The 11,626-nt window shown below is 43.3% G+C and overlaps 1 non-coding gene across 1 annotated transcript; it reads left to right on the top strand.

The window, feature by feature from the left end:
* Positions 1-710: 710 nt before the first annotated feature.
* LOC119925028 lies at positions 711-848 on the top strand. Its single transcript, XR_005449700.1, has one exon. It is a non-coding gene; the product is annotated as a small nucleolar RNA SNORA7 (small nucleolar RNA).
* The last annotated feature ends 10,778 nt before the right edge of the window (positions 849-11,626 follow it).

Here is an 11,626-nt window from a genome sequence, read left to right as displayed (position 1 = left end):
TGGACTGAGAGTCAGGACCTGTGTTCTAATCCTTACTCTGTTACATGCCTGCTGTGTCACTTTGGACAAGTCACCTAACCTTTCTGTACCTCAGTCCCTTCATCTGTAAAATAGAGTTTAAATCTGTGGGACATGGACTGTGTCCATCCTGATTACCTTGTATTTACCCCAGCACTTAGAACAGTACCTGGAACGTAGTAAGAACTTAATACATTAAAAAAACTCCTCCAGGAGACCTTCCCTAAGTCCTCATTATTTTCTTTTCTCCCACTCCCTTCTGCATTGCCCTGATTTACTTCCTTAATTCACTCCACTCTGACTCAGCCCCACAGCATCTACATACATATCCGTAATTTATTCATTTATATTGTCTCCCTACACCTACATACTGTGAGCTCACTGGGGGAAGGGATTGTAACTGTCCATTATTGTATCATGTTTTCCCAAGCATTTAGTACAGTGCTCTGCCCACAGTAAGCACTTAATACGATTAAATGAACTAAATGCTTAGTACAGTGACCTTCACACAGTAAACACTCAGTAAATACTATTGATTGGCTGATTTTCTGTACCTTCTTTGGGGACTGAGAGGCTTACTGCCAAACTAGCACACTAGACCTGAACAGACCTCCAGGGAAGAGGACATTAAGCAAGGTGAACAGTAAGTAGCAGGAGTAGTAAGTGTAGTAGTAGTAGTAGTAAGTGCTGTGCCCCTCTCAGGATTGCATCTGGAGTGTTTCCAATGCTCTACCAGTCTCGACTACGGAAGGGAGAGTCAAGCAGAGGCCTACCCATTCCATTCCTAGCTTGGGCAGTGGCTAGCGAGTAGAAGGCAATCTGCTACAGGTCAAAACTCACCCGTGCTGGGCAGCAGCGACATGGGAGAGAGTCGAGGCCAGAGACTCAAGTTTATCGAGTGGAAGAAGGCGATGGAAAACCACTTCTGTATTTTTACCATGAAAACTGTATGGATACACTACCAGAATGATTACAGATGGAGAGTGTGGGGTTCTGGGAGAGCTGTCAATGGAGTCACTATGGGTCAGAGATGACTCGACAGCCTAAGACAAGACTGGAGTAGGTGGTAGTTGTAGTAGAGATTGAAGTACAGCTAGGAAGTTGGCTTGGGAAAACAAAGTCAGTGAGTTGGGGAATAGTGGGTAAAGAGAGCAGATAGGCAAAGTGGGCCAAATGATGGAGAGTATAGAAGCCTACTGTGAGGAGTTCCACTAATTCAATCATCCAGTCAGTTAGAGACCAGTGCTAAAAGAGACTGTGGGCCATCAGAGGGTTTCTGTCCAGGGTTTCACTCACTCCTCCCACCATCTGGGAAACACAACCAGGAATTGCCACTGCAAAGGCAGGGAGAGGGCTCCAACTCAAGAGAGAAACGTGTGCTCATTTAGGGGAGGATCTGGGGTGAAAAAAAGAGGATGGTAAAAGGAAAACTATCACTCTTTTACCCAGAAACGGGCTTACTCTTGTATGGATTTTTTTAAAAAAATATCATTTTCATGAGAGGGATTTATGGCATGTACATTTGTTGAGGGAATAATTGAGTTGTGTGGGGCCATGCTTCATGGTTACAAAATGGGCATTTTAGATGAATAGCATAATAATCGTGTATTCAATTCTCCATGATTAATGGCGATCGGGTTTATTAAGATGAAATGTGTTGCTGTTGCTCTGAGTGGGATGGAAGGAGAGGACTGAACAGGATAAATGGCCAATTACTTTGTGTCCCATCCCTTTCCCCCAGGCCACTGCACTCTATAGGTGGGACCAGTTCCTGTCCAGCTTCTGTGATGTGATGATGGTATTTAAGTGCTTACTATGTGCCAAGCACTGTTCTAAGCGCTAGGGTACATACAAGGTCATCAGATTGTCCCATGAGGGGCTCACAGTCCTAATCCCCATTTTACACATGAGGGAACTGAGGCCCAGAGAAGTGAAGTGACTTGTCCAAGGTCACACAGCAGACAAGTGGCGGAGCCGGATTAGAACCCAGACCTCTGACTCCCAAGCCTGGGCTCTTTCCACTGAGCCATGCTGCTGCTTCTGTGGGATGTGACCCAGATAAACTGAAGAGAAGGGGGGCTGCTTCAGGCCCCAGTAGACCTAGTATTACAACCCACCTCAAGACATTCTGGGCTGGAACCAGGCTTCCCAACCACAGGCCATCTGATGACAATGTCCATCAAACAATCAATGGTATTTATTGAGTGCTTACTCTGTGCAGAGCACTATACTAAGTGTTGGGAGATTATGATACAACAGAATTAGCAGACGTGTTCCCTGTCCATAATGAGTTTACAGTCTAGAGGGGAAGACAGACCGACATAAATAAATAACTTATAAGATATACTTTAAAGATATTTACATAAGTGCTGTGGGGTTGGGGTGAATATCAAAAATCCAAAGGTCACCGATCCAAGTGCATAGACAATGCAGAAAGAAGTCTATGAATGTCAACTGGATTGTAAGATTGCAGTGGGAAGGGGTTGTGTCTGTTAGTTGTTGTACTGTACTCTCCCAAGTGCTTAGTACAGTGCTCTTCATACGGTAATTGCTCAATTAATATGACAATGAATTAGGGAACTGATCAGGCCAGTTGGATCTAGACTCAAACAGGCCTCCAGGGACGGGAGTAGAACAATAATGATGGTATTTGTTAAATGCTTACTATGTGCCAAGCACTGTTCTAAGTGCTGGGGTAGATACAAGGTAATCGGGTTGTCCCATGTGGGGCTCACAGACTTAATCCCTGTTTAACAGATGAGGCAACTGAGGCCCAGAGAAGTCAAGTGACTTGCCCAAAGTCACACAGCTGATAGGTGGAGAAGCTGGGATTAGAACATATGATCTCTGACTCCCAAACCCATGCTCTTGAGTATGTGGCTACTTCAGCAAGTAGTCAGCTAGTCATCTGATGACTCATCAATCAATCGTATTTATTGAGCGCTTACTGTGTGCAGAGCACTATACTAAACACTTGGGAAGTACAAGTTGGCAACATATAGAGACAGTCCCTACCCAGCAGTGGGCTCACAGTCTAGAAGGGGGAGACAGAGAACAAAACCAAACATATTAACAAAATAAAATAGAATAGATATGTACAAGTAAAATAGAGTAATAAATATGTACAAACATATATACATATATACAGGTGCTGTGGGGAAGGGAAGGCGGTAAGACGGTGGGGATGGAGAGAGAGACGAGGGGGAGAGGAAGGAGGGGGCTCAGTCTGGGAAGGCCTCCTGGAGGAGGTGAGCTCTCAGTAGGGCCTTGAAGGGAGGAAGAGAGCTAGCTTGGCGGAGGGGCAGAGGGAGGGCATTCCAGGCCCGGGGGATGACGTGGGCCGGGGGTCGATGGCGGGACAGGGGAGAACGAGGTACAGTGAGGAGATTAGCGGTGGAGGAGCAGAGGGTGCGGGCTGGGCAGTAGAAGGACAGAAGGGAGGTGAGGTAGGAGGGGGCGAGGTGATGGAGAGCCTCCAAGCCGAGGGTGAGGAGTTTCTGCCTGATGCGCAGATTGATTGGTAGCCACTGGAGATTTTTGAGGAGAAGCAGAAGCATACCCATTTCATTCCTGGCTTGGGCAGTGGCTAGTGAGTGGAAGGCAGTCTGCTACAAGTCAAAACTCACCCGTGCTGGGCAGCAGCAGCACGGGAGAGAGTCGAGGGCAGAGACTCAAGTGTGAGCCCCATGTGGGACAACCTGATTACCCTGTACCTCCCACCCAGTGCTTAGAACAGTGCTTAGGACATAGTAAGCACTTAAATGCCATCATTATTATTATTATTACTGCATGGAAGACAGAAATGGTAAGCTGCTTCCGTTTTTTTATGAAGAAATCGCTGACAGATGGAAAGCAGAGTGTTCTGGGAGAGATGTGTCCATAGTGTTACTATAGGTCAGAAACGACTCAGTGGCTTAAGGCAAGACAAGAAGTCAGATGGACCATCAACAGCTATTTAAACTTTTACAATTCCATTCCCTGAAGGCCTTTCTCAGAGTAAACACTGGAGTCATCTTATCATAGCAAGTGTGTATCTGCAATATAGGCCCAAATCCTGAGAAACCAGTTTCATCTTGTATTTGACAGGGTATAATGGAATCAATCAACCAATCGTACTTATTGAGTGCTTACTGTGTGCAGAGCACTGTACTAAGTGCTTGGGAAGTACAAGTTGGCAACATATAGAGACAGTCCCTACCCAACAGTGGGCTCACAGTCTAAAATCGCTGATTTAGCATGGCCCTGAAGAAAAGCTAAGCAAAAGGACATTCTTTAGTGAGGAAGAAAGAAAATCTTATTTCTCTGATTTAAAAATGCTAAATTGAACATTATTCTAAAATAATGAGTGTTTGCAGTATCATCTTCTTATTTTCTAGGCAGGAATCCAAGTCTCTTCTTTGGATGGCCTTGCCAGAGCTGGGTGTGATGATGATAATTAATAAACATTTACTGACAACACTCAATTTCAGGGAGAGACTGAGAAATACACTTGGAAAACAGACAATGGCCACCTCAAGTAGTGGTGGTTCAGAAGGGCCCTGAGGGCAGCCATCGGAACACTGAACTGAGATACTGAGAAAAATGGAGGAAAAGATGGGAAAGGGAAAAGAGAGAGGAAAGAAAACAGAAACAAAGGAGGCAAATAGAAAGAGTGAATTTTTAGGATTCTTTTTATTTTCTTTACCATCAACATTAAGTCACTCAAGCAGTTCTTCCTCTCCTACCTAACCTTGCTAATCTCTTACTACAACCCAGCCCACACACTTCGCCTTTCTAACACTGCACCCTGATCTCATCTTTGCTGCCTCCCCTTTGCCCATATCCTCCTCTGGCCTGGAATTCCCTCCCTCTTCATATCTGACAGACCATCCCTCTCCCCATTTGCCTAAAATCATATATCCCCCAAGAAGCCCCTGCTGACAAATCACTTTTCTCTACCCTACTCCCCTTCCCTGCCCCACAGCACTTATGTACATATCTGTAATGTATTTATATTAATGTCAGTCTCCCCCTGAAGATGGTAAGCAATTTGTGGGCAGGGAATGTGTCTGTTATACACTCCCAAGCACTTAGTACAGTGCTCTGAATACGGTAAGCACTCGATAGAAATGATTGACTAATACATCGCTGAGGCAGTTGGGGTTTTAACCCCTTAAGCTCTTTGATGTTCCCCCCACTTTCCAGTTCCAGAGCACTTATGTACACATCCACATACTCTGCTTCAGATTAAAAGCTCCTCTATGTGTGAGATTGTGTCTACCAGCTCTTGTATTCTCCCAATATAGTGCTTACAGTGCTTTGCACACAGTAAGCATCCAACAAACACCATTGATGGATTGACTGATTTATTTTTGCCAAAGCGCTTTCACCTCAGCAAAATAGAACAGAAAGTTGGAATTATTTCTATGAGGTAGAAAGAAGGAATTATTTTTCTCCCCATTTTACAGACGAGGAAACAGAGGCCCAGAAAGATCATTCAGTGGTATTTATTAAGTGCTCACTGTGTGCAGAGTACTGCATTAAGCATTTGGGGAGTAGAATGCAACAGAGATGGTAGAAATGTTCTACCAAATTCTACCAGGTTCTTTAATACTAACCTTCTCACTGTACCTTGATCTCTTCTATCTCACTGCTGACCTCTTGCCCACATCCTGCCTCTGGCCTGGAATGCTCTCCCTCCTGCTATCATCATCAATCGCATTTATTGAGCGCTTACTGTGTGCAGAGCACTGTACTAAGCGCTTAATCAGGCAGATAATTGCTCTCCTCCACTTCAAAGCCTTATTCAAGGCATATCTCCTCCAAGAAGCCTTCCTGACTGACCCCTCCCCTCCTCTCACTCTTTTCTGCATCGCCCTGACTTGCTCCCTTCATTCATCCTCCCAGCCCCACATCACATGTTTTTATATCTGTAATTTATTTGTGTATATTAATGTCTGTTTCCCCCAAAGATGGGTAGCTTGCTGTGGGCAGGGAATGTTCTGCTTTAGTGTACTATCCCGAGCACTAAGTACAGTAAGTTCACTTTGAATAGAAAAGCAGCTTGGCTCAGTTAGAGAAGCAGCATGGTTCAGTGGAAAGAACCTGGGCTTTGGAGTCAGAGGTCATGGGTTCTAATCCCTGCTCTGCCAATTGTCAGCTGTGTGACTTTGGGCAAATCACAACTTCTCTGTGCCTCAGTTCCCTCATTTGTAAAATGGGGATGAAGACTGTGACCCCCACGTGGGACAACCGGATAACCTTGTAACCTCCCCAGCGCTTAGAACAGTGCTTTGCACGTAGTAAGTGCTTAATAAATGCCATCATTATTATTATTATAAAGAGCCCAGGCTTGGGAGTCAGAGGTCATGGGTTCTAGTCAGTTGTGTGACTTTGGGCAAGTCACTTCACTTCTCTGTGCCTCAGTTTCCTCATTTGTAAAATGGGGATTCAGACCGTGAGCCCCACTTGGGACAACATTGATTACCTTGTATTCCCCCCCAGTGCTTAGAGCAGTGCTTGGCATATAGCAAGTGCTTAACAAATACCGATATTATTATTATTATTATTACAGTGCTTTGCACACAGTAAGTGCTCAATAAATATTATTGAATGAAGTTCCCTGCCCATAAGGAACCTACAGTCTAGAGGAAGCTTACAGATTAAAGTCACTTACAGTTAAATGACTTACTTAAGGAAATCCAACAGGCCAGTGGCAGAACTAGGGCTAGAACAAAGGCCTCTGGCTCTTCCACCCATGCTGTTTCCACTAGTCCATCGCGAGGATCAAGAGAGATAAAAAAGGATAAAAAAAACACTTAACAAAAGCAAAACAGATCCTTATAATTTGAATCGATTTGAGAGGATAAAATGTGCTGGAACATTCCTGAACAGGCAGACACGGTAAATGACAGTGGAGAAACAGAGGAAAAAAAGAGAGGTAAATGAAGTAATCCTTAAAAAACAGACAGGAAATGGAAAAACAAGGGGAAAAGAGCCAAAGAGAGAAATGATTCTGTGAAAAACCTTTTTGATTGTAAATGCCTTCCCATTAACCCCATCCTATGGCATTCCCACCCCACTGTCCCTACTCTGAGGCCATACAATCAATGGTATTTAACTGTTTTTTTTAATGGTATTTTAAGTACTTAATATGTGCTAGGCACTATACTAAGCACTGCGATAGATACAAGCTAATCAGGTTGGACACAGTACCTGTTCCACATATGGCTTACAATCTCAATCCCCATTTTACATATATGGCAATTGAGGAATAAAGAAGTGAAGTGACTTGGCCAAGCAGACAAGGGACTAAGCCAGGATTAGAACCCTGGTCTTCTGACTCCCATGTCTGTTCCCTTCCCACTAGACAACACTGCTTTTAAGTGCAAAACATTCCTGGATTCTAGTGCTGCCATTTGTATCCAATTTATAGCCAATTGGGCAGTGGAGGGGTTATTGTGAGGTCTCAGTGAGTCAGCTGGTGGCTACCCTTTGTAAAATAAAATAAAATAATATAAAATAATGAAAAAAAAAAAAACACTGAACAGCCTCCCTTCCCACCGGGCCAGAAAGGGCTGACCCCTCCTCTTCCATCAGACCTCTCTCTGGTTTCCTATCCTTGGATTCTGCTCCCACTTTACAGCTCTGACAGAGCTGGTCAGAACTCCCATTTCTGTCTCTCCTGAAACCTCTGATGCACAGAGGAGCAGCAATTCCCACCACCCTCCTGTCTGCAGCTGCAATTACTGGATCCGGCCCAGACCCACAGAAAGGGGCAGGATTGGATCTGGGTAGTAGGAAGAAACACTGCCCATGTGTGTCCCGGCTTTACTACTAATTCAGATTAATGATTAATCCATTGCCAACAGCCTCACATTGATTCTTCTACAACAAACTGTCTTTCTGACCCCAGAGGAGAGCTTTTTGTTTTAGCTTTTTTGGTCTTTGACTCTGAAATTCCACATTTCTTCAAGGCAGGCAGACACTTATAATAATAATGATAATATTTGTTAAGCACTTACTCTGTGCCAAACACTATTCTAAGCACTGGGGTAAATACAAGGTCATCTGGTTGTCCCATGTGGGGCTCACAGTCTTAATCGTTTTACAGATGAGGTAACTGAGGCCCAGAGAAGTTAAGCGACTTGCCTAAAGTCACACAGCTGACAAGTGGTGGAGTTAGAATTAGAACCCACGACCTTTAAGTCCCAAGTCCATGCTATTTCCACTAAGCCACTCTGCTTCTCTAATCATTCTCAAGATAAGTAGACATCTTGTCTACTGTATGGTTCCCTGGGCCAGATTCACGGACAAGTCATTGAAACACTGAATACTCATCATTCTATCTGTGGCGAGTAAGGAAGCTTGGAATCTTAGTAAAATAGCAGATTATTGCATTAACTTTGAGATATCTGTTTATATTCCCCTCCTCCCCACCTTTTCAAGTCATGCAATCAGTCACATTAGCATGCTTATGTATGCATCTGTTTCTTTGTAATAAATACTACTGAGGAATCACAAGCAATGTGGAATGTACTGCAATGGGCACTGGAGAAAATACATGATTATCCATCAGTGTCTTAATAACCATTTTGATGCCTGTCTCCCCTCTTCTATTCTGTGAGCCTGTTGTGGGCAGGAATTGCCTCTATTTGCTGCTGAATTGTACTTTCCAAGTGCTTGGTACAGTGTTTTGCACATAGTAAGGGCTCAATAAATCCAATTGAATGAATGAATGAATACCCTCCCTAGTGTTTTGTATTGTGTCTTTACCCAGGCCCAAATGCTCAGTAAATACAACTGACTGGTAAATATAACTGAGCTCATCTAATTTTCATTACAGTGAGTCAGTTCTTTAGGAAGGTCTAGTTTCTGGGAAAAACAAAACAAAACAACAACAAAAAGACGAAGCCAAAATTTTAGATTTTAGGAGTTCTAGTCAGACAGATTGTGGGTCGGTCAGTCAATCGTACTCATTCAGTGCTTACTGTATGCAGAGCACTGTATTAAGCACTTTGGAGAGTACAGTGTGATTTGGACTTGTTTAGGCCAGGGTGGCCCAGTGGAAAGAACATGGGCCTGTGAATCAGAGGACCTGGGTTCTCATCCCAGGTCTGCCACTCATCTGCTGGATAATCTTGGGCAAGTCACTTCCCTTCTCCACCTCAGTTTCCTCATCTGCAAAATGGGGTTTCAAAACCTCTTCTCCCTCCCCTTTAAACTGTTAGCCCACTGAGGACAGAGACTATGTCTGCCCTGATTAACTTGTATGTACCCCAGCACTTAGAAGAGTTCTTGACAGATACTATCATATTGTTATATTATTATTATTACCAGGACTTCATAGCCAGGGATGAGTTTGCCTAGTGCAGCATAGTGATTGAGCAGATAATAGCCTCATCTCTCCAATCTATGTTAGAGGAAAGTCTTGCTTGCTCTATGTAGAGACCACCAAAAAAATAATTCAGAGACCACCTTTCTTTTTGGCCACTCCCACATCTATGGACAGGATCTTATCACCAGTGACATCTTTGAATACAAACATAGCATAACTATAGCTTAGCTATAGAGTTAACAACAAAGGAAGCAAGTCTGGGCAATGCAGAAGGGAGTGGGAGAAGAAGAAAGGAGGGGCTTAGTCTGGTAAGTCCTCTTGGAGGAGATGTGCCTTCAATAAGGCTTTGAAGATGGGAAGAGTAATTGTCTGTTGGATTTGAGGAGGAAGGGCATTTCAGGCCAGAGGCAAGACATGGGTTCTGTGGGGAGATGATAGGTGAGATAACACTTCAATTATCTCCAGCTGCCTGCTGAAGGTTTTAAAGACAATCAGATCAATCAATAAATTAACAGTATTTAATGAGCACTTACTGAGTGCAAAGCACTGCCATAAGTGCTTAGGAAGTCACAGTGGATAGGGGTAGGAGTGAGATTGCTACCTGGAGTATAGGGAGAGAAAAGCAAAGAGCAAAATGCTTAACTTCTTTGTGCCCCAATTTCTTCATGAAAACAAAACAATTGATAAAGCAGTCATTGAGTTTCATTCATTTGATGTATTTTTTGAGCACTTATTGTGTGCCAAGCACTGTACTAAGCATTTAGAGTACAATATAATAAACAGACACATTCCCTGTCCACAACAAGCTTACAGTCTAGATGGGGAGACAGACATTAATAGAAATAAATAAATTACAGCTATGTACCTAAGTGTTGTGGGCTTTGGTTGGGGGGGGAATAAGTAAAGGGAGCTAGTCAGGGTGACGCAGGAGGGAGTGCAAGAGGAAAGGAGGGCTTACTCAGGGAAGGCCTCTTGGAGAAGATATGCCTTCAAAAAGGCTTTGAAGGGAAAGGGGAGTAATTTTCTGCCAGATATGAGAAGGAAGTGGTCAAGTCAGGATTTGAACTCAGGTCCTCCAACTCCCAGGCCCATGCTTTTTCCACTAGGTCATGCAGCTTCTCTGTGAATCTATTAATTTATTCAGTCTCCCCTCCTCTCCTTGAACCTACTGATTTTTTTTTCTGCTGCACAACATTCTGGGAACAAATTCCAGATGGATGAAGACTAAGGTATATGTGCATGGCTATCTGTGCAATTAATGTGACAGAGGGAAGTGTTCTCACATCTTGAAAAATTTAAGTGTCAACTAGAAAAAGCTACAAGACTAAGCTCCATTAACACTTTTAAAATCATTTGGGATTGCTATCAGCAGGATGCTGCAGGAGGACTAGGTATTACCACCAAGACATGATTTATATCCTGCAAATATTTCCTCAGTAAATACTGCATGTTGCACGGACTGGCTAGCCTACCTCAAATCTGTAAATGGGAGAAATCTGCATAATTTGGTTAAATAGCAGGCTGGCAAGAGTTTCACTGTCTCCTGTGAACGCTTTTATGGTGTCTGCTGAATGCTGACTCATTCAAAGGTTCATTTGAATTGAAAAATTGAGGGGGAAATGAGAAAAAAAGAAGCTATGTGGAGAATGCTGTTCTAACATCTTTCAACAACTTGCAGGCAATCCAAATGGTTTGTCACACACGCTTACTTCTCCTGCATTGTTGGGTAGCAGCAGTAGGATTTAAAGTCATTATAATGAAATGGCAGGAAAACAAATCCTGTGCTTAGTGGAAAGATTTCCATCATACTGAGAGGCCACCTATTTTCCTCACCCATTTTAATCGAGCCTTTGTTTTAAAATATGCAGCCTCATGTCTAATGATTTTAGCTTAATCTTCCTTTGCTCACCCGTGTCTGATGCACTAAGCGCCATCTATAACTAATGCATCCTGGGCAATGAATTCATTGTTGCGGTCGTCATCATCTTGCTTCTGAAAATGACCTCGGAAGGCCTAAGTGGGAAAACATAATTTCCCTGAGAACGGGTTCCTATTAACTCCATACTCATTTTCTTATGTAGACTATAAAATAAGAATCACAAGCTAAAGCAGGGATGAGGACTGCTCTTCCCTGTTTGTAAGGGAAGAAAGGACATTGGCTCAATGGTTCCCAAGCTATTGGGGAATTTCTCCCAGTCAAATAGCACCCAACATAATAATAATAATAATAATAATAATAATGGCTTTTGTTAAGCGCTTACTATGTGCAAAGTACTGTTCTAAGCTCTGGGG

Source organism: Tachyglossus aculeatus, chromosome 2 (assembly GCF_015852505.1).
Source record: "Tachyglossus aculeatus isolate mTacAcu1 chromosome 2, mTacAcu1.pri, whole genome shotgun sequence".
Lineage (NCBI taxonomy): Eukaryota > Metazoa > Chordata > Mammalia > Monotremata > Tachyglossidae > Tachyglossus > Tachyglossus aculeatus.
Note: the sequence above shows the minus strand (reverse complement) of the source record. Positions and strands in the feature narration are given on the sequence as shown.